The 21249-nt window shown below is 47.1% G+C and overlaps 1 protein-coding gene across 4 annotated transcripts in view; it reads right to left on the bottom strand.

Annotated features, from left to right (window-relative positions):
- The window catches only part of ACSL1 (acyl-CoA synthetase long chain family member 1), a 70008-nt gene extending 49614 nt beyond the window's left edge, over positions 1-20394 (bottom strand). For 3 of the 4 annotated variants that reach the window (XM_030918654.1, XM_030918665.1, XM_030918668.1), the window contains exon 1: positions 20216-20394. The gene's annotated coding sequence lies outside the window, so the exon portion shown is untranslated. Of the gene's footprint in view, positions 1-7984; positions 8050-20215 lie in introns of all 4 variants that reach the window. The other variant, XM_030918655.1, reaches the window with a different exon arrangement.
- Between the last annotated feature and the right edge of the window lie 855 nt (positions 20395-21249).

The raw sequence follows: 21249 nt of genomic DNA, 5'->3' as shown, positions 1-21249 counted from the left end.
TGCTCAGCTTCCCAATAAGAGACAATGGGCATATATTTTTTAAACCACTGAAATGAAGGATAGGATGCTGGGGGTATGTCCAACCAAGGTAAGGCATACCAAGAAAGAAACAGATTGACCAGAGCATGCCGACAGCAGATTTATTCTAGACGAATACATACAAATTGAGCTACTCCTGTCACTCTGCATATCTGAGCACCTAGTGTGAGCCAGGCTTTGGCCAGGCGCTGGGAAGACAGTGCTGATGACCTGGTCTAAGCTTTCAATGGGCTAACCTTCTAGCAGGGAAGATAAAAATCAAACAAGCAATGTCTGCAAGGCACTGTAGAAGGCCTTTCTGAGGCAGCGATGTACACCGGTGGGATAAGCAGACAAATCAAGTCCATGTCCTACTGACACTGAGTGGTCACATTTCAGAAACAGTATTGCAACCCCACAATCTCAAAGCAGTCTTAGGAATATAATGTGCAAACTTGCCTTGCCCTCAAATCCTTCTGCCTCTAGTTGTCTTCATCACCCTGCAGCACTCCAGGTCTGAATAGGAAGTACTCACCCCTGACACACACTGCCATGCCTTTCTCTCTTCTCTCCCCAAAGCTCCTACAGTAACTCCATAAAACCTAGATTGTGTGAATTTGTTCAACAGAATCACATCCCTGAGTGAGAATATTAAATAATTCCTCTGTAAACAAATACGGTCAGACACAGGTGATTAATTCGTCTATTTTAAGCATCAGCAGTAGCCATGCTACACACTGCGTTATACCAAGAAAGTGTATTAAATCTAAGAACATTTTTTTTAAAAAACTTGAGAAAATTATATATTTAGTAGCATGTATACAAAAGCATTTCATTAGATACTAATCTACAATACTAAGGGTTGAATCCAGCCAAATTCCTGTATTTAGTGGGTGATAATGACAAACTATAGCAGTTTAATTCATGCCTCTTAGATGGCAGCCAGGTAACAAGCTGCAAGCCAACTTCGCTGAACCAACTGATTAATGCTATACACAGGAAAACTATAGTCTGCATAAAGAACTAAGACAATGGCTCATTTAGATCTGTATGAAGAACAACTCTTAAACTGACACTGAGAGCATTACAAACCTTTTTCCTTTTATTTAACTGCTATTAAGGAAAAGGCACTTGGGGTATTTATGGAGGCAGACCTATATCCAAGGGAAATCAGGCACAATAAATAGCCTTTCAATGCTGTATGTGAACATAAGCATTAGACTGAGGGGTCTCTAAGAAGGATTAAGACTCATACACTTGCTAACAAATGGCAAAACTCAGATTTTATTCTTATTCCAATAGTGTTCTGGTTTGAATATTTCTTTATTCTTTCAAAATCGAATTTCCACATAAACATCTGAGGAAATTTATAGCCTGGGCATATAAATCATGCTGCAGTTTGCCAAAAATATGATTCAATTGGCTTAAGGGCTTAAGGAGCCAGTATTTCCCAGCCGGGAACACACAAGGCTACCGACAGCCAGCTTCTCCTTCCTCCACAGCCACTCCTGTGCACCCTCCTCCGACTCTTACAGCAAGTGGGTTTGCTCAGCTGGGTTTTCTGAATTTCCTACAAACCTGGAGTCTAAAACCACGGAAGGACAGGGAAGGTAACAATGGCCAAGGAAATCTGGGCATAAGCCCAGTGTAAAGATCCAGCACAGAAGATTCCTTTAAATAGACCTGGGCAGAGACAGGCACAGCGAGGCAGGGTGATGGAAACTGAACTGCATGACTGTCAGAAAGCAGAAAGTCTACCCAAACTTTGGATAGAAGAACTAAAGATGCAATTAGCATTTACTTAGTGTTTTGGAAAGGCTTTCATATTCAGTGTCTTATCCGAACATCACAAACGCAAACTGATGAGGAAGAAACCAAGGTCAGAGACTTACAAGGCTTCCCCAGGACGTTAGTCAAGAACGGGACACCAACCAATGTGACTCTAAATCCCACCTATGCTAATAATTCTTAAACTATGCTAAGCCACTGACCCTCTCCCCCGAGGATACACATAATTACCACAAGTCTCCTTTAGCCCAACCCAGGTTAGGAACCATGAGGTCAGGTTTCTAAAGTCCTTCCAGTACTCACACTCCCAATATTATGAGAGCTCCGTACTGAGGTCCATCTAAATGCTCAATGTCTTACGCAAACGTTAGCATTTATCCCATCACCCTGGCCTCTGAACATGTGGGTTCGAGGCCTACTATACACAAAGGTTCACCTCTTCATCGTTTTATTTGTACCATGAAAATAGTGGCTCAGGGCCAGAGGTGACTCACAAGGACATCATTATCTTGAGGACACACACACACACACACACACACACACAACCCCTGCAATTCTGCAAACTTTTACTTACATTAACATTGTATTCTCTTCATGTCATTTAGAAACCAAAAACCGGGTGGTCTGAATGTTTCTCTCCTTCTAAAGTTCCTCAAGCTTTCATTAAGATGAATAATGGCAATCTGATGGAATACTTCACTAGGAATGCAGCCCTCAAACAAACCCACATAAATAGCACCCTGGCCCCAGCAGTGGCACATTAAGAAAGCCTGACATCTTTCCTTAACGCAGCAACCCAAGCTGGCAAGATGCTGCCATTCCGTGCCCCGCCTCCTCCCCTTGTACAATAGGCTATTTACAGAGGCTGAAAGCACCCGCTTTGTCCTTCACTAGCTGGGCAGAGCTCAGGCTTCAGGGAGGAACAAGAGAGCAGCAGCCGGGCCATTTGCTGTTCTTTCAAAGCCCCACTCCAAACCTGTTGGATTTGTGCTCCTTAACCCTGGCTTGGCAAATTCCCTAAAGTTAGATTTGCTTAAGCCATTCCCTTTTGAACCAAAAGAGCAGTCAGGCTCTCCCTAGAGAGAGGGAGGTACAGCAGCTCAAAAGAGATGCCAGTCTCCCAGCTAGAGAGGAAAGCAGAGGTCGCTTTCCAAACCCTATCCCACTGAGTCCTGACTGTGGTCACTGCCCTGGGCCCATCTCCTCACGTCGAGCTTCAGGAGAAAGATTTGGGGTAACTTTGGGATCCCATGCACAAACATGCAAGTGGATCCACAGGGAGTTAGCTATTCCCACCCCACTGCCTTGGGGCTTTTTCTTCCCAATTATGTACAATACATCTTAAAACCCACTTGATTTTCATTAAAGTGATCTTATAGATCAGCAATTGAATTTCCAAAAGACTTAAAAAGGAGAAACAGAGCGGATGCCCTGATTTTATAAATCTTATTGAAATATCAAGTGCAGCTGAATACTTCTACACTTAAACCACTCCCTGCCCATCCACTTATAAAGTTATCAGAGACAGAGTGAGACACAAAGCTTTTAAGTGTTAACCAGTAAAATGAGGACCATACCTCAACCATTCACATTGGTCACAAATATCATATATACCCCCCAAAATAAAGAGATCTCAAACACAACATGTCGAATTTGAACAGATAAATTTTTAGGATGCAGGGTCAAATACTGTATAGCAGTTTCTGTATTCATTAAACTACATCTATATTTAAGTCACATGAAGAATTAAATTACTTTAGAAATACTGTTTTAAATTCACATTTCATTAGGCCAGGCACAGTGGCTCACATCTGTAATCCCAGCACTTTGGGAGGCCAAGGCAGGAGGATCACGAGGTTAGGAGATCAAGGCCATCCTGGCTAACACGGTGAAACCCCATCTCTACTAAAAATACAAAAAAAAATTAGCTGGGTGTGGTGGCGGGTGCCTGTAGTCCCAGCTACTAGGGAGGCTGAGGCAGGAGAATGGCGTGAACCCAGGAAGCGGAGCTTGCAGTGAGCTGAGATCGCGCCACTGCACTCCAGCCTGGGCAACAGAGTGAGACTCCATCTCAAAAAAAAAAAAAAATTCACATTTCATTACTACGTTCTTTGAGTTCGTTGAACACGCGTCTTCAAATAGGATTTGGGGCATCTCTACAGCCACTTTTTGAAGCATCGAACAGTTTTCTGTGGCATACGTTCACATTTTCCTCTTCCATTGAAATTGTTGAAGTTGAGGTAGTTTTTGAAGTCATATATGTGCTACTAGTGAAAAAACCCTCCCAAGTCACAAGAACACATTTGAATGATATTAGAACAAGAGAAATTTTGTCCTATGGGTCCACATTTATCTAACTAAACCTCATACTCTATTGCTTTTTAAATGGATTTTTAAATGTACATTTTACAGTAACAACCAACATTTGCTTTCGTAAGGTCAAACCCTAAGAAATAATTACCCAGCTAGCATTAATTTGCCTTAGAAAAAGTCTAATTCAGCTAGTTGACCTGTACAAAGACCCATGACTAGGACTGGCAGAGATGATTTCAGGACAAGGTGCCTTCTCTCTCCCTGAGGCTGTTCCAAATACAGGGGCTGAGAGCACCTCACACTACGACAGCCTTGGTAACACTCAAATAGAAAGACTGAAGGAGAGTTTTGGGACACTTTCATCTTATATTGGGGCAGGTGAATTGTTTCATATTCAGATAGGGGTATAAACTGAGGAAAAACTTGCAGACCTCACTAATGAGGCTTGGAATTAAAAGACATAACATAAATGTCTACACACAATAGTGGATAACAAAGTAGCAGTAAGTGCAAAAGGAATTCTGACAGGGAGCATTCTCTCTCAGGGAGACTTGCATGGAGAAGGCACAGCTGAGCTGGTCCTCAACGAATGAGCATCATCTAGGAAAATGAGCTACCCTTCACGCTACAGGGACAGAGACAAGGCTACTAGAAGTGCCTCCTGACCCCAGGGCTCGCATTTTTGCACATTAATCTGGAACCAACAATAGGGCTCAAGCGGACAGGAGAGGGGAAGGAAGATGTTTGGGGAAATCGGCTTAGCTATGATTTTGTAAGGAGCCACTGTGCTTAAGCACTTGGCGTGTGTCAGGCGCTGTGCTAAGCGACTGCGCACAGGGCTAAATGCATGCTCGTCACAGCCCTTACTGCACGGGGTTGTTACTGCCTTCAGCTCAAAGATCAGGAAATCATAGGAGTCAAATGTCCTGCCCTTGTTCCACACGAGAACAGGATGACTGCCTGGATCTGAAGCCAAAGCCCATGGACCTCAAGAGCCAAGCACATCAGCCCAGGCATGCGTGGGTGTTCCAAGTCTAGACAGAGGGCATAGGTGACACTGATAATGACAAGCCATGATGCACAATGCCTTTTTTTTTTTTTTTTTTTGAGAAGGAATCTCACTCTGTCACCCAGGCTGGAGTGCAGTGGCGCGATCTCGGCTCACTGCAAGCTCCGCCTCCCCAGTTCACGCTGTTCTCCTGCCTCAGCCTCCTGAGTAGCTGGGACTACAGGTACTTGCCACTACGCCCAGCTATTTTTTTTTTTCTTGTATTTTTAGTAGAGACAGGGTTTCACTGTGTTAGCCAGGATGGTCTTGATCTCCTGACCTCGTGATCTGCCCGCCTTGGCCTCCCAAAGTGCTGGGATTACAGGTGTGAGCCACCGTGCCCAGCTGCACAATGCTTTAAGAGCCCAGGATTCGAACCCAAATTTCTAACAACAGATGAATGGATCAACAAAATGTAGTCTATACAATGGAATATTACCCAACCTTTAAAAAGAAGGAAATTTGGATACATGCCACGACATGGATGAAGCAAAGGACAAATATCGCATGATCTCACCTCTAGGAGGTCCCCAGAATCAGCAAATTTACAGAGACAGAAGGCAGCAGAGAGGTTACTGGGGTGGGGGGAGGAGGAATGAGCATTATTGCTTAACGGGTACAGAGTTTCAACTTGGGATGACAAAAAATTCTGGAACTAGATGGTGGTAATGGTTATACAACACTGTGAATGTACTTCAACCACTGCATAACAGTAAACTTAAAAATGATCAGAATGACATTTTTATGTTATATATAGTTTATCACAACAAAAAAGTTTAATTATTTTTAAAAATTGCTTAAGTGAGATACAAATGGAAAAAAGAGAAGTAATTTTGAGCCTGTGAATGAATGGCAAAACACTGAAGAGACACTGGGAGGAGGAGACAGGAAGGTGATTTGTGAGCAACCAGCCCAACTTTCCAGGGTCCTCAGGGCCCTCCTTCATGTGTGAAGAGGCGGCGGTTCCACAACTACCTCAAAATCTTACACAATCCCCTCCTCTCTATGAGAAGCAATCAGTCCTTCCTCTGAACTCCAGGACCTCTTTATTTGTAACCCCTGTGTGGTACTTAGGACCTCCTGTCTTACACTTACAGCGAGTGGTACTTAGTACCTACATAGCTGCTCCTTCCTCTCCCCGGCCAGGGTCTCCTCCCGTCTGTCTTTATATGCCCTTGGTGCTTAACACAGTCCCAAGCCCAGGACAGGTGCTTAACAAACATCTGCCAAGTCATGAATGACCCTCTGTGATTCTGACCGTGTCTCTGCGGCAGGTCCCTGGAGGATATATTCATAGATCAGTGATTCTCCAAAAAGAAAGGGGGTATTGAAAGCATTTTCCAACTTCAGTCGTCTCCTTCTACCCCCACCAGACTCCTGTACAGCATACCAGAAAGGAGTAGAGAACATCTCCTGGCTGACTGGGGCACAAAGAAAAGGGTATGAGCCACTGATTTAAAGGGGACATAAAAATATTCTCTTGCTCTTATTTTGATCATGTTTTATATTTCTCAAATTGTTTCACTTATGTATAATGTCAGCCCAAGGCTGCTGTCAACTCTAAGGGCAAGTGTCTTTAGAAGACACTGAGATACACTGAGATTTGGACAGACGACTGATGATTCATTTAAAACAAATCAAGGCTGCCCACAGGGAAGGGAAGAGATCAAGTAAGTACTTTTCTTAGGTAAAACAGCAAATGGTCAGAAAGGCTTGAGCCCAGAGCCCCATATCAGGGCCGGACTCCAACTTCTGTGAGCTTTCTATGACAGAAAAGAGAATCTTCCAAACCAGGGAAACAGACAAGACTCAAGCACAAGATCCAGAGTCCCGTGTGAGGGCTCCAATGAGGAGAAGGCTCCCAGAAACACAGAGCTAGTGGGCGGCCATCTGTGATGTACGGAATGCTGACAACAGGACCTGCCCAACATTCTCCAGAGTAAAAAAAAAAAAAAAAAAAAAACATATAGCTCTCCTCCCTTCTCTCTTCACACACAGCTACAAATATCTGTCATGTACATCCACGTGAGAAAATGATTATAGTTAGGACATGCCCCATGAAGATATCCAGGTCATGTACAGCCTTTGTGTGGGACAGCAGGGCTAAATTTTGGCAGTACATATTTAAGAGGGCAAGTTTCCATTCAAAAAATGTCCTGAGAAGCAAGATTATTCCACTTGTCTTCCAATACTGATTGAATAAGGCTAAACAACTGTTGTAGATATGTCACAACGAGGCAGAGAAGTTTACTGATAAGAGCGAGAGAAGCCAGCAGACTTGGGCAGATAGCCTCAGTCAACAGCTTTGTGGCAGCGGATGGAGACAGAAAGATCTGCTTGTTAGGCTGATGCAACCATTCTGCAAAGAGCAAGACAGAAAAGGCTCGTGTAGATTAAACTTCTCACTCATGAACTGGATCAATACAGCACGTTATTTCAGTTGACGTTCAGCACAGGAAGAGTCAGAATTGTGTCTGTATGACTCCATGTTGAAGAACATGACAGTAGGTTTTAAGGGTATTAGGCAAGACAAGCACTGCCTGTTATTACAAAAGCTAAAGAAGGAAATAAATGGCTTTTTGCCACTGAAATAATCCAGAAGACTCTTCACCTTACTGGACTCAGCTGAACCACAAAGTAAGTCCTGAAGCAAGGGACCATAACCAGAAGGGAGGACAACTTAACAGCAGAGAGGATCAAATGTCCTTTCACAACAGCCAGAGCTGGCCCCGAGCTAGGCAGGCACTCTCCTCCTCCGAGGGCCAGGGATGGAGAGGAAGCTCCACTTGTTTGAGAAACTGCACGCAGAGAAGGTACCTAGATCCTGGGGTCCTCTCAGGTGCTTTGCCCAAAGTCAGGATCTTCCCATCTTCCCGTAGTGACTATGGAAATAAAGAGAATATGAACATGAAAAGAATCCTAGACCAAATGCAAGAAGATCACATTCTAGGTACTGGCTGTGCCTCTGATCAGCTGCAAAATCTTGAGCCAGCTCCTCTACCGGTGCGGGCTTCAGGGAGAATAAAGAAGAGAGTGGGAACAGAGGAAAGCTACGCCTCGTTCCATCATGAACGCCACAGTAGCTTCTCCAAGACTATGTAAGAGAAGGGAAAAGAGGGCCAGGCAGTCCTGGCATACAGGAGTAAACAATGAAGTTTCCACCTATAGCCCAAAAGCCCCAGGAACAGTGCTGCATGAATAAAAGAGTCACTGATAAAACCCTCAATTCTGTGTGGCGAGTCTATGGATGTTTTCACTACTGTTGTTGTTCTTTGTGTGTTGCTGCTTTTTTTCCAATTTTTTACTGTGGTAAAATTAATACAATACAGAACGTGCCATCCTAACTATGAGCTGTATTTTTAAAGTTTCTCAAGATAAAGAAGCTATCAGTGAGTCAGGTCAGTTAATGTCCTCTTGTATTTATGTATTTCCCACCTGCTCCACAAAGGATTTAGGGTAGTGACCTGTCCTTAGGACAGAATGACAGATAGGATATAAACCCTTCCTGGAAAATACGTAGCTATGCTTTGCATCGTCTGCCTGCGCTGGACCCGGCTCAGCCACTGACCTGCTATGTGAGCCACTTCCACTTAAGTGCCTCTTTGAAAAAGGGGTCATGCCACAAAAAAGAAGCAACACTCTGAACATTACAGGGGGATGAGGAACTCTCCTTAGTCCCTGACAAACAGAAAGCCTGAGGATAAAGCACTTACAAGGTTTTCCTTGCCTTCAGCAAATTTAGGATATCAATGAAGACAAACACACCTGCAAGAGTTAACAGAGCTATGGAAGACAGATCTGATAACCACAGCAGGTAGAGCCCTGGTGCTCCAGGAATCTAGAGGAGGGAGGAAACAGTACGCATGTACCGGGCATCTGAGGGAGGGCTGTCCAGAGAGCTGAGGGTGGAACCAGGCCAAGTCTGAACAGGCAGAGACAGGAGGGGGTGGAGAACAGCAATAGCCAGACAGTGCTGTGAGCAAAGAGGCAGGCAGGAGGCCCTGCAGGAGCAGCAGGTGGGCTGGGGACTCACAGCAACATTGTAAAGCAACTGCCGGGAGCCTCTCCCTCTCTCTCCCATGACGCATTCTTGTCAACTGGCTGAGTAAGAAACAGCTGGCTGCAGGAGGCTCGCCCTCACCCAGTGGGTGTTTAGTTCATAAAGCCCTCCTGTCCCCGCCAGGACCCAGGCCTGGGGTGGGAGACTGGGAGGAGCAAGACCCAGTCCTTGTCTTCAAGGAGTCCACACCACCCCACGGCTCGCAGAGGTCACAGCTATCACATATCAGTGACCTGGATAAGAAGGCTAAAGAGGGCACAGGTTGGGTAGAGTTACTTACACCTCTTAAAATACATCAAGGTTTCAGAGACTGATAACCACAGAAATGGCTTAGCAGGACATGGGTGAGAAGACAGAACACAAAGACCTCTCTGCCCAGGGAGAGGAAGACCAGCCTCTCAAGAGTTTGGAGAAATACACTTGAGTTTTTACAGATTTCAACAGGTACCTGCTGTGACTTTAAAAAGCAGAGATGAGGCCAAGTTTACAGGCTCATGCCTGTAATCCCAGCACTTTGGGAAGCAGGGGTGGGTGGATCATCTGAGGTCAGGAGTTCGAAACCAGCATGCCCAACATGGCGAAACAACGTCTCAACTAAAAATACACAAATTAGCCGGGTGCGATGGCAGGCGCCTGTAGTCCCAGCTACTCGGAGGCTGAGGCAGGAGAATCGATTGAACCTGGGAGGCGGGGTGGCAGTTAGCCAAGATGGCGCCACTGCACTCCAGCCTGGGTGACAGAGACTCCATCAAAAAGAGAAATAAAAAAGCAGAGATGAATGGAATCTACAAGATAATCACAGGTTGTGAGTTCCCAGGATTGGACACAGCCTGCAAAAAAACATGGGACCCTGTTCTGACCTCTAAATTGTGCCTGTTACATGGAAGACCTCAGTGGTGTCACAGGAAGCAACAAGGGAAACAGAGAAAAGGTTAACCAGGATTTAGCCCATCGTATGGGGAAGGAGAAGAGAGGTACGGGTGACAACCACGAGACAGGAGCTAAAATTACACAAAGAGCTCAGGTAACTATAAAAAGAGGCGACTGGCCCCAGGGAAGCCAAAATCAAAACAAACCTAACAAGTTGCAGAAGATTACAGAATAACGACCGGTGTTTAAAAGACAGAAAGAAAAAGAGACTGTGCAGTTCGGCCATTACCTGCTTGGAATGGGTGATACTAGGTTGGGGTCTCTATACTCCCTTTATGTTTCACTTAAAATGTATTATGACAATTCAAATCTATTCAAAAGTAGACATAGTAGTATAATAAAACTGTATTTTATGTACCCATGACTCCAACTTCAGTTTCAGTAATGATCAACATTTTGCTACTACTGTATCATTATACCCACTTCTTAAAAAATTACTTTAAGTTACATCCCAACACCCTGTCTCTCAGGTGACACTTCTGAGGCCTCCATGGCTCTATGGTTCCACCGCATGGGGGTATGATGTATAGGACAGTAAAACTGACTGGCACGTAGGCTGCATCTTGCCAACTGCCCAACGGTTTAAACAAAAGGAGCCAACCTGAATATTGACTTGAAGCACCCAACTCAGCATAATACTTAATTATCATGCAATAAAAAGGCTCATATATTCAATTTGCAAATATTGAGGATATGCAAGTCAGCTCCAGCCTCAGGGGATATGATAGTAAACAAAAGAGAAAAAAATAAAACCCCGATCCCAATGAGGCTTCCACATTGCTGAGCTCTGGGATCCAAGACAAAACACACTCTGGAGTTAACCCGACTCTCCTGAAGTCACAGGCCTATTTGACATGAACCACAACCCAGCCAGAGAGCAGTTTCTATTCCCCCTTAACTGACAAAGTCTTTCCTTTTGAAAAAATGGCATTCAGAGGTCTCTCACGATACTGGTGCTAGAGAAGGAGTTAACTTTCTGGTTCTCTAAACTTCTGATGATGTACCCTAATAAATACATGCACCCCTCACCTGTAAATGCTTTTATCTATAAACGATATACATGTACATTCTGCAAATATTTTCTGAACATTAGAAAACACACAAATATGAATTTAAAAGATGGCCAAAAAATAACTATCCATAGAAGTTCTAATGTTTCTATTCTATTCTACACCCTAATGGATGGTCTAGCCAGCCTCTATGGGGCACATACCCCACTCTGGAGACAGGCCTTCAATCTCCTGAGCAGCCCTGCAGCCTCTCTGGTGGCTTGCCTGGCTAGCATCTCCATCTGTTCCCCACCATGGGCAACAATGAATGAAGCTGCTAATGGAGCACCTTGAAACGCGTGCCATGCCTGGGAGGCAGAGGGACAGTGTCTGCGAAAGCCTGTAAAAAGGGACTGTCACATCAAGGAGGGAGGCAAAGACACTCAGCATCACCCAGTGATGGAGAGAAGCATGCCAGAGAGGGCAAGACGCTGCTGGTGACTGTCACCTGGCCTGCGAAAGACGGTTAGTAGACTGAGCCCGCCTTTGTGGAGGACAGAGACTTGAGGCTGAGACCCATGCCAGGCTCCAGGACTGGCCTCCTCTGAAGGTCTGTCCTGGAAACCCTGAAGCTTCAGCCCTGACCCCAAGGACAAGGATCTTCACCCTGCCTGAACTCCAGGGAGGTCTTGGCGTCAGCAAAATTTGCCTCTGACTCACGTCAGGAGAGAAAAGCACAGACTGGCTGAGAGTCTAACATGAGAGTCTGGACTGCTCAGCCACCCCCTCGAGAACTCAGTTCCGTCCACTGTGAGGTGCCTGGCTGGGATGCTTGACAGACAAGGCCCCTGCCAGCTCCCCATCCTGGGATGCCTCAGAAGCTTGCCTGAGGCACAATGTAGGTAATTGTCCACAGAAGGAACAATGTGCCATTTGACCATTTCACTAGTGGCACAGAAACAAGGGGCAATTTGAACGCAAGAATACCAGGTAAAGGAAGGCTACAGTAGTTATGTAACATTAGCTGGGTCTCAACACCAATCTCCTCCCCTCCCACACCCTGCAAAGACCACAGCCACCTGCTTCTCCACCACAACTCAAACTACACGGAAAGAAACACCTCAGACGTACTCTGAAACACAAACTTCACCCAGTGAAAGCACAGACTTAGGTCTAGAGACTTTCAGTGCCTTGATCTTAGCTATAAGATCTAAGTTTTGCATAGGATCAGAATAGACAAACCTGGAACATTACAATGTATACTCTTGTTAGGGACCACCTTCTATGGGACATCTGACCATCGGAACCTGCCCTACACTCAATCCATCATCAGACAATCATACATGCTTACTAGCGGTAAGGCCCTGTATTAAACGCTGCTGAAAACACAGAAATGACAGTGACTAGGTCTCCCATGTGCCCAGAGTTTAGAATGTGGCTAGGGTGCCAATCTGTGAAAGCCAGATATGTGCTCATGAAAAGATGCATGTGGGACAGAGGCTGGGATGCTCGTCAAAATATTTAATACCTAGTATAGCCAGGCACCAACCAGTCAGAAAAGACACAGGCCAGTGTACCAGAACAGGGCTCTGAAGTTCCTCTGCTGCCCCATGTATGAACCCTTTAGTTTCCATATTAAGGGTGGGGCACTAGGGTAGCAGCTGTTCTCTAGCCAGGATGGGAGTGTTTCGATATTTTAACCACTAGCGTGGTCGCTGGTGCATCCCCAGCTGAACGACAGTGAGCGCAGCTGAGGAAGGGGAGAGTCACTTCAGGAAAAGCGTCTCTGAGAAGAAGGGGTGCTCTGTGGGACAAGGAATGACATTCCAAACAGGCCGAGGTGGGCATTGTACCATTCAGATGTACTTTTTTTTTTTGGAGACAGATTCTCACTCCATACCCCAGGCTGGAGTGCAGTGGCACTATCTCAACTTACTGCAACCTCTGCCTCCGAGGCTCAAGGGATTCTCCTGCCTCAGCCTCCTGAGCAGTTGGGATTACAGGTGCCTGCCACCACACCTGGTTAATTTTTGTATTTTTAGTAGAGACAGGGTTTCACCATGTTGTCCAGGCTGGTCTCAAACTCCTGACCTCAGGTGATCCGCCTGCCTTGGCCTCCCAAAGTGCTAGGATTACAGGCGTGAGCCACCACACCCAGCCTAGATGTACTCAACACGAACTTTATCCCAGCAAAAACACAGGCTTGAGTCTAGAGACTTTTAGTGTCTTGATCTTAGCTGTAAGATCAAAGACACCATCAGACCAGGACATAGGAAGGTCAGTCGGGCAGATGACAGCACCCAGGTACAGTGTCTTGGGTACACAGACCCATTAACCCCGTGCCACCAGAGTCTGCTTTCTAGAAGCCTCAGGATGTGGTGGTTTGGAGAAGCGTGGAGATAGCAGGTAAGAACCAAGCTGCAGAAGCCCCTGACAGGTGAGGTAAATAAACACCTGGGGCCTTACAGAGGGGGGCCTGGAAGGCTTCTGCTCAGGAGGGATTTGATCAGAGCTGTGATTTAGAAAAAGCAACCATTCCCCTCTGCACCCTGCCCCCTTTCTAACAAAGGCCTTCACTGTTTAAATTGGAGGTGACAATTCTGGACCAGGATGGCAATACTGAGAAGGCAAGGAGGAAATGCATGTGCATTAGGCAATACTGCACAGAGAGTAGGTCAGAATAAGCAGAACTGCTGGCTGACTGGACTTCAGGGCAGAAATCAAGGGCAACACCAAGGTCCAGCCATTCTTTGAATAGGCACAGGATCCAGGAACAAACTCCACATGTGTGCATGGCCAGAGGGGCAGGCAGGTTGTGTCACCTTGGCCAAGTCACCCCCGCTCCGAGCCCTGCAGTCACCGCACGGGTGCAAAGAATAAGGTGGCTTATTTCAGTGTTGCTCTGAAGTCCCTCACAGGTGGCAAAGGGAGACAGAGGAAGCCCTTCAACCACCGCAGCCCTGCTTTTATGTATTTCATGTCTCAGGGTTCTGCCTAAAATCTCACTGGGAAAAAGAGATCCATAACCACTAGGCGATGCTACTGTGCCTTCAAACCCCAAAAAGTCCCAATTTTATTCTCGTCTATTGAAAGTGTTGAATACGATCTAGAATGCGCTAAGAGATCAAAGTACCCCACCACACACAGCCACACACAGCAGAAAGCAAACCTACGGGCGCGGTGAGGCCAGTCTCCTACGTTAGCGGACGCTGCTCCACCACTGCTCAGCCTGGGTCCTGTTCCCAGCTGAAACGTGCTCTCTTCCTCCAGCACATGCATGCATTCATTGTGCGCCTCAATTGTTCTCCAGCCTTACAAGACCAATGTCCAGGGCAGGCAAAGCCTTTTATTTTGTAATTCTCTAGAAAGTCACAGCTACATAGCAAGTGATCTTATCACTCCCTGAGCCAAGCTGAATCAAAATGTGTGGTCTCTTTCAGCACTCTAGTGGTATAAAGAGATAATTCAAGGCAGAGTGTAGATGAGATGGGGGTAAAATCAAGGAGCAGTGACACCGAAGGAGATACAGCTCTGTCCTTCCTGTCTTACTGCCACTTGTATAACCTGGAACTTTCTTCCCGTTTTTTTTTTTTTTTGGAGATGGGAGTCTCACTCTGTCGCCCAGGCTGGAGTGCTGTGGCGCAATCTTGGCTCACTGCAGCCTCTGCCTCCTGGGTTCATGCAGTTCTCCTGCCTCAACCTCCCGAGTACCTGAGACTACAGGCACGCGCCACCATGCCTAGTTAATTTCTGTTATTTTTAGTAGAGACGGGGTTTCACCATATTGGTCAGGTTGATCCACCCGCCTAAGCCTCCCAAAATGCTGGGATTACAGACGTGAGCCACCGCGCCTGGCCTAACCTGGAACTTTTTAGGCCCTCCTAGACTGAGAAACTTCTAGCTCTGGAGGGTCAGTAGAGTCAAGCAATTAGGAGCACAGACCCTGAGGCCAGACTGCCTAGGTTCAAATTCTGATTTGAGCAACTTAATCTTTGCACCTGTTCCTTTATCTTGCGTACAGTAAGGCTAGCAGCAGGACCTACCTTACAGGGTTGCTGGGGGTACTAATGAGTTAACCCATCAGAAGCTTAGCAGCACCTGGCTCTGTCTGCTGCTATGGTCACTGCTTCGTTCCTAAACCTGGCTGTGTCCAGGCTGTGGCCACCACCTCGGTCAGCTACCACAGCCCTGCTTCATGGCAGACATCTGGGCCCTGAAGGAGAGACTAGCTCCGGAAGCACTTTCTCATGACTCTGCTTAATAAAGGAATAAATAGTATTCAGAGTATTTTAGTCCTTCTTAGATGGACATTTCTCCCACAACAAACCTAAGGGGAAAGTGCCCATTTCTATAGCAGCCAAACCTGTGCTAATGGATAGAGCCTACATTTATCAGAAGTCCCCTCCAGAATGAGGCAATGGTCTACAGGCAGGCCCCGTTCCTCCTCTGATGCCCTAACTTCTTTCCATTTCTCTTTCCAAACCATGAAATCCCTATTTCAACCGCTTTTGACTAGAACACATGAACCCAGAAGTCCATCAAGCCTATTCATCAGTAAAAACACTTTTCAAATTATTGTTAATTTCAAGAGTTTTAAAGCAGAACATGCCCTATTTTTTAAAGACCTATTTAAACATATAACAAAGGTGGGTAAACTGCTCTGAAAAATATCCAACAACAGGGGAGAAGCAACTAAATTACGGTCCATACAGCAAATAATGCAGTCGTCTTCAGCACTTATTTTTTGAAGAATATGTAACAAGGTGGAAAAAAGCCCACAATATAACTTAGGTGATTAAATTGTCAAAATTTTAATCTTTAATTAACAATGTATGCTTAAAATTTGTTTATTGTATAGGGAAAAAAGACTGGAAGGAAATACAACAAAATGTTAATAGTATTTAATCTCTGGGAGAGCTTCATTTTTCCTATTTCCCCAGTTTTTTCCAATAAGCATGCATGACTCTTAAAATATGAAAAATGAATATAGCTTTTCTGTGGCAAGTGGTTTTGATTTAGATATTAGACAGCTTTCAGAATTTTATTTAAACTTGAAGACCAGCAAATATTTCATAAAGAGAATCAGCCCAGGCACCTATATGGAACCACCAGTTTTGAGATTTTATGTTATTGTTTTTACTTTTTTTCCTAGAGATGGGGTCCTGCTGTGTTGCCCAGCCTGGTCTTGAAATCCTGGCCTCAAGCAACAAGCTATTTGCCTCCAGATGATCATATCCTTCTAAGGCTGGCAGCACAGGGGAGCAGGGCCCTTACTCACCTCCACTTAAGTTTTTGTCCAAGGGTGACACCTTTGAAGCCAGCCACACTTCAAGGAGTCTCCAGTATTTCACCCACCCCTCTTGATTCCTCAAAGGTCATAAGTGAATGAATACTGTGTTGTTTCTAACACAGTAAAGAAAGTGAAAGTGGGCTGGATGCAGTGGCTCACGCCTATAATCCTAGCACTTTGGGGAGGCCAAGGAGGGCAAATCACTTGAGCCAGTTCGAGACAAGCCTGGACAATATGGCAAAACCGCTTCACCACCACAACAAAAAAAACAAAAATTAGCTGGGCATAGTGGTGTGCGCCTGTACTGTAAGCTACTGGAGAGGCTGAGGTGGGAAGATCAACTGAGCCCAGGGAGGTGGAGGCTGCAATGAGCCATGATTGTGCCTGTACTCCAACCTGGGCGACAGAGTGAGACCTTATCTGGGAGAAAAGAAAAAAAAAGAAAGTGAAAATGTCATGATGTAGAAAATGAACATCACTCAGATTATGTGACAGTTTTCTCTTCTTGCCATTATATACAACCCAAGGCTTGCCACAAACTGAAATTTCTTATGCATTGACATTCAGCATTTGATGTAAAATGACAATCTTAGAGTTGCTGCCACAAACCCTGGTAAAAGTGCCCCTGCCTTCTCTAGTTCACTAAGTTCAGCTACTCCTTCAGGCTTGTGCTCCTTTAAAACTTTTCAGAAGCCGCTTGAAGTACCAGCATGTAGAAACTCAAACTCAACTCCCTGCAGCTTCAGATCAGCGCTGGCCACTGAGAATTCTTCTCCAGGCCCCAGTGTCGAAGGCACTTTTGACTGTCATGTGTTTGTCTGACTACCAAGTTGGACTGCCAGCCTTCACTAAGAACTCCGGCACCTTTATCTACCTCCTGTCAGATCACTGCCTGTCAGAGAGTGAGGCCTAAAAAGGCTTTAGGATACCAACAGCTTTGAGCTGCCTAAAAGGAAATTCTTTTCTATTTTGTAGTACAGGAGTCTCATGCATTGCATCATCCAAACAAGACTGTCCACAAAACATTACTAATAGATTCTAATTTAACAGAGTTTGGTTACAAGAGACAGTAAACACAAATTGGCACGTTTTAAATGGCAAACTCACACAATAAATTCAATTGATCTTAAAAGTGAAACATTCCTCTAAGGTTACTGACTATAAATATCTACAAATTACTATTCCTACAGTCTTGCTATTTCCAGAAAAGTGAAACTGGAAGGGAGAGAGGAGGAGAAATACCCAGCTCTAATGACAAGACAACCTTATCTTTTCTCAAAAGTCTCCCCAAACACACAACCACTTTCCACAAAACAGTTACATCAAAAAAGATGTAGGAAGACCTAGAGACATTAAGCATGCTAGAAGGTAGGGACAGTTTTACCAGTGTTTGTGGCAGCAACTCTGAGATAGTCATTTTACATCAAATGCTGAACGTCAATGCATAAGAAATTTGAGTTTGTGGTAAGCCCTGGGTTATATATAATGCCAACAAGAGAAAACTATCACATAATCTGAATTATGTTCATTGTTCTGCATACACCACAGCATGCTGGTACACTTTCAGTTAGCCTAAACTTCACCCAAAAGTAGAGGTGGCTATGACAACTCTACCTGTATGGTATAAATAGATACCTGTCCCTACATGCGTGGGTCACATGTATCTACCTTCTAAATACCAAAAACTTAAAAGTCCAGATTTCTTTTTGGTCAGGCTGCCTGTAATAATAATAAAAATACTGCAAAAATAGGAACAACAGAGACAGGAAGGAAATATGTCAAAATGCTTATAATTGGGGGGGAAGGGTAATTTTTTTTTTTCTTTGGACAGAGTCCTGCTCTGTCCCCAGTCTGGAGTGCAGTGGCGGGATCTTAGCTCATCACAGCCTCTGCCTCCTGAGTTCAAGCGATTCTTCTGCCTCAGCCTCCCGAGTAGCTGGGATTACAGGCGCGTGCCACCACGCCTAGCCTAAAATCATTTATATTTTAGTAGAGATAGGGTTTCTCCATGTTGGTCAGGCTGGTCTCGAACTCCTGACCTCAAGTGATCTGCCCGCCTTGGCCTCCCAAAGTGCTGGGATTACAGTGAGCCACCGCACCCGTCTGGGTAATTTTTTTTTTAAGTATTCTGTTTACAGTAAATTCAGAAAACAGAAGTCTTTAATATGTCTATTATTTTAAAGAGGAGAGGTATAACGTGTGCTGCTAACAAGTTTATTTTTCTAGTCATAGTATTTGGACTCATGAAAGATTTTAGTCTAATGCAGTTTGTTCACAAACTGGAAGGGAGAGAGGAGGAGAAATACCCAGCTCTAATGACAAGACAACCTTATCTTTTCTCAAAAGTCTCCCCAAACACACAACCATTTTCCACAAAACAGTTACATCAAAAAAGATACAGCAAGACGTAGACATTAAGCATGCTAGAAGGTAGGGACAGTTTTACCAGTGTTTGTGGCAGCAACTCTAAGATAGTCTGAGGGGGCCTCAGACTAGGTAGGTGTTTTCCGAGTTGAGTCAGAACAAGAAAGTAAGTCTCCCAAGACCCGGTCCTTTTCCACTATATGGCACTGCACTGTCTAGCTCCAATCTGATGGCGAGCAATGGTTCCTTAAACAGCTCCATCTTCTCAAGTCTACGCAGCACACACCTACAACTCAAACTTTACGTTTTAGCCAACCTAACCTTCCACGTCCACTTGAAAAAAAAAAAATCAACCAGAAGTTTTTGATTTTTTGCTGGCATGAAGCCAATAACTCTTTTCTTTGGGACAATCACAGGTTAAGTTGTGACATGTGTGGCAGAAACTGCAAGATTTAACCAGTTTCTCTCAACGCTAATCAAAAGTCAAGAAACAATAAAAGGCAAGGCAGTTAGAGTCGCGGGACTTCAGATACTCCTGCACCAAGAAACTTAAAAGTCTTAGCCAGGGCACTAGAGGACGCTTTTAGAATGGTCACTCTTAATTACGCTCCATAACCTTGAAACTGGACGGAGTGGGGAAGGGGTTTCCACACTCTCACACGCACGGACTGGGGGAACGCCTGTCCCCAGACTCGAATCCACGTGTCCATTCAAGTCATCAACCGCCAGTCTCCATCTACGCTGCCAGGTGACAGACATCATCTTTGCTTCTCAATTTCAAAAAATGCCAGCACTCCTTAGATCAATGACTCCACCGACAAGTGCAGGGGCCACCGGCACTCCTCTGGAGACACTGCGAGAATGTCAGCCACTGGCAGCGGCCTCTGAGCTGCCTGTGGGCCTCGTGCCGGCGCGCGGCGTGGGGCCGGCATCTCAGCGGGCGCGGGTGCAGTCCCGCCCCACGCGCGGTCCGAACGCCCGCGAACCCGGCCTCTGGGGCAGGCGGGGGCCGCGGCCGAGAGAAACGTCAGCGGCCCGGCGGGGCCACCTCCTCCCAACCGAAGCGCGGCGTCCGGCCGCTCCGCCGGGCCGGTCCCCGCCGCCGCACATACAGGGGTCGGTGCCGCGCGCATCCCCCGCCGCGCACAAGCCCCGCGCCCGCGCCGCCCGCGGCTCAGACACAGGAAGCCGCGGCGGCACGGGCGCTCTGGAGGCCTCTGGCTGCCGAGGGAAGCGGGGCCGCGGCAGGAGGCCGGAAAGGCGGCGCGGCCCCACGAGCCTGTGGCGGCTCACGCGCCTCCGCGGCGGCCGCTGCTCCGGGCTCGGCCCTGAAGGGCAACCTCAGCCCGCGCCTCGGCCGAGGCCCGGGCACCGCCGCAGGAACAGGCGCGGCTCCGCACGGCGGGCGCACTCACCTCCTCCGGGGACCGGCCGCTCCGCCGCCGGCTGTCACCGCAGCCCACTCCCTGCCCCGCGCCGGCTCTGGATGCTATTTAAGGCGCCGCTGGCGCCGCCGCCTCTCCCTGCTAGTTGCGCCCCCGCCACCGCCGCGGTTGAGCCAGGATGCTGCTGGTGCGCTCGCCGCGCCGGCCCCGCCCACCCGCGGCCCCGCCCTCCCGCGGCCCCGCCCCGTCCGCAGGCCCCGCCCCCGCAGGCCCCGCCCCGCCGCGCGCCCGGCCGCCCTACAGTCTGGGCGCGCGTGGCTGGCGGATGGCCGGCGGGCGAGAGGCAGCGGCGGGCGAACGCAGCTGGAGTCGCCCGGACTGCCTCGGATTTCATAATGAATCTGAGGAAGGACAAAGGGTACATTGGACCGCCTCAGCTCAGAGGCCCCGCGGACCCTGGGCCCTGCGATGCCCGAGGGGCGGGCGGCGTCCTCCGGATCCTGCACCCTCAGCCCATGCCCCGCTGGCCTCCTGGCAGGCTAGGCTTCTGCTGCGCGGGCCCTGGCGGCAAGGGCCTTCCTCTCCGTTTTTCCTTGACACTGACTTGCGCGGCCGCTTTGAGCCCTTTTTCACCGCGGCGCCACAGGGCTTAGCCACGCTGCCTGGCCGGAAAACCTTTTCTGTCTGGTGTCTGCAGAGCCTGACGTGGGCAGCGCCTGCAGCTCACACCAGTGCAGGGGAGCTGAGGGACGACTGCGCGCTGCACCAGGGCGGCCACCTGCTGTGCGGTTCTCAGGGCTTCCGCGTCCCTGCCATGCCCATCTGGGGGCTTCAGAAGCCAACACGATGGTTTTCGGGCTCACATTCCAAAGGCTGCTCTTCCTTGTAGCACCTGGGACCGACCAGGACTTCAACTTCTAGCAACAGTGGTCCCGGTTACCGTGGGGTTTGCGCCCAGCGCTGGCTGGCGGGCCGTTTGAAGAATGATTGTTGTCATAAAGGCCTTTGATAATAACAGATACTGTTTACCCAGTGCTTGATGCCAGGCACTGCTACGAACATTG

Source organism: Rhinopithecus roxellana, chromosome 2 (genome assembly GCF_007565055.1).
Source record: "Rhinopithecus roxellana isolate Shanxi Qingling chromosome 2, ASM756505v1, whole genome shotgun sequence".
NCBI lineage: Eukaryota > Metazoa > Chordata > Mammalia > Primates > Cercopithecidae > Rhinopithecus > Rhinopithecus roxellana.
Note: the sequence above shows the minus strand (reverse complement) of the source record. Positions and strands in the feature narration are given on the sequence as shown.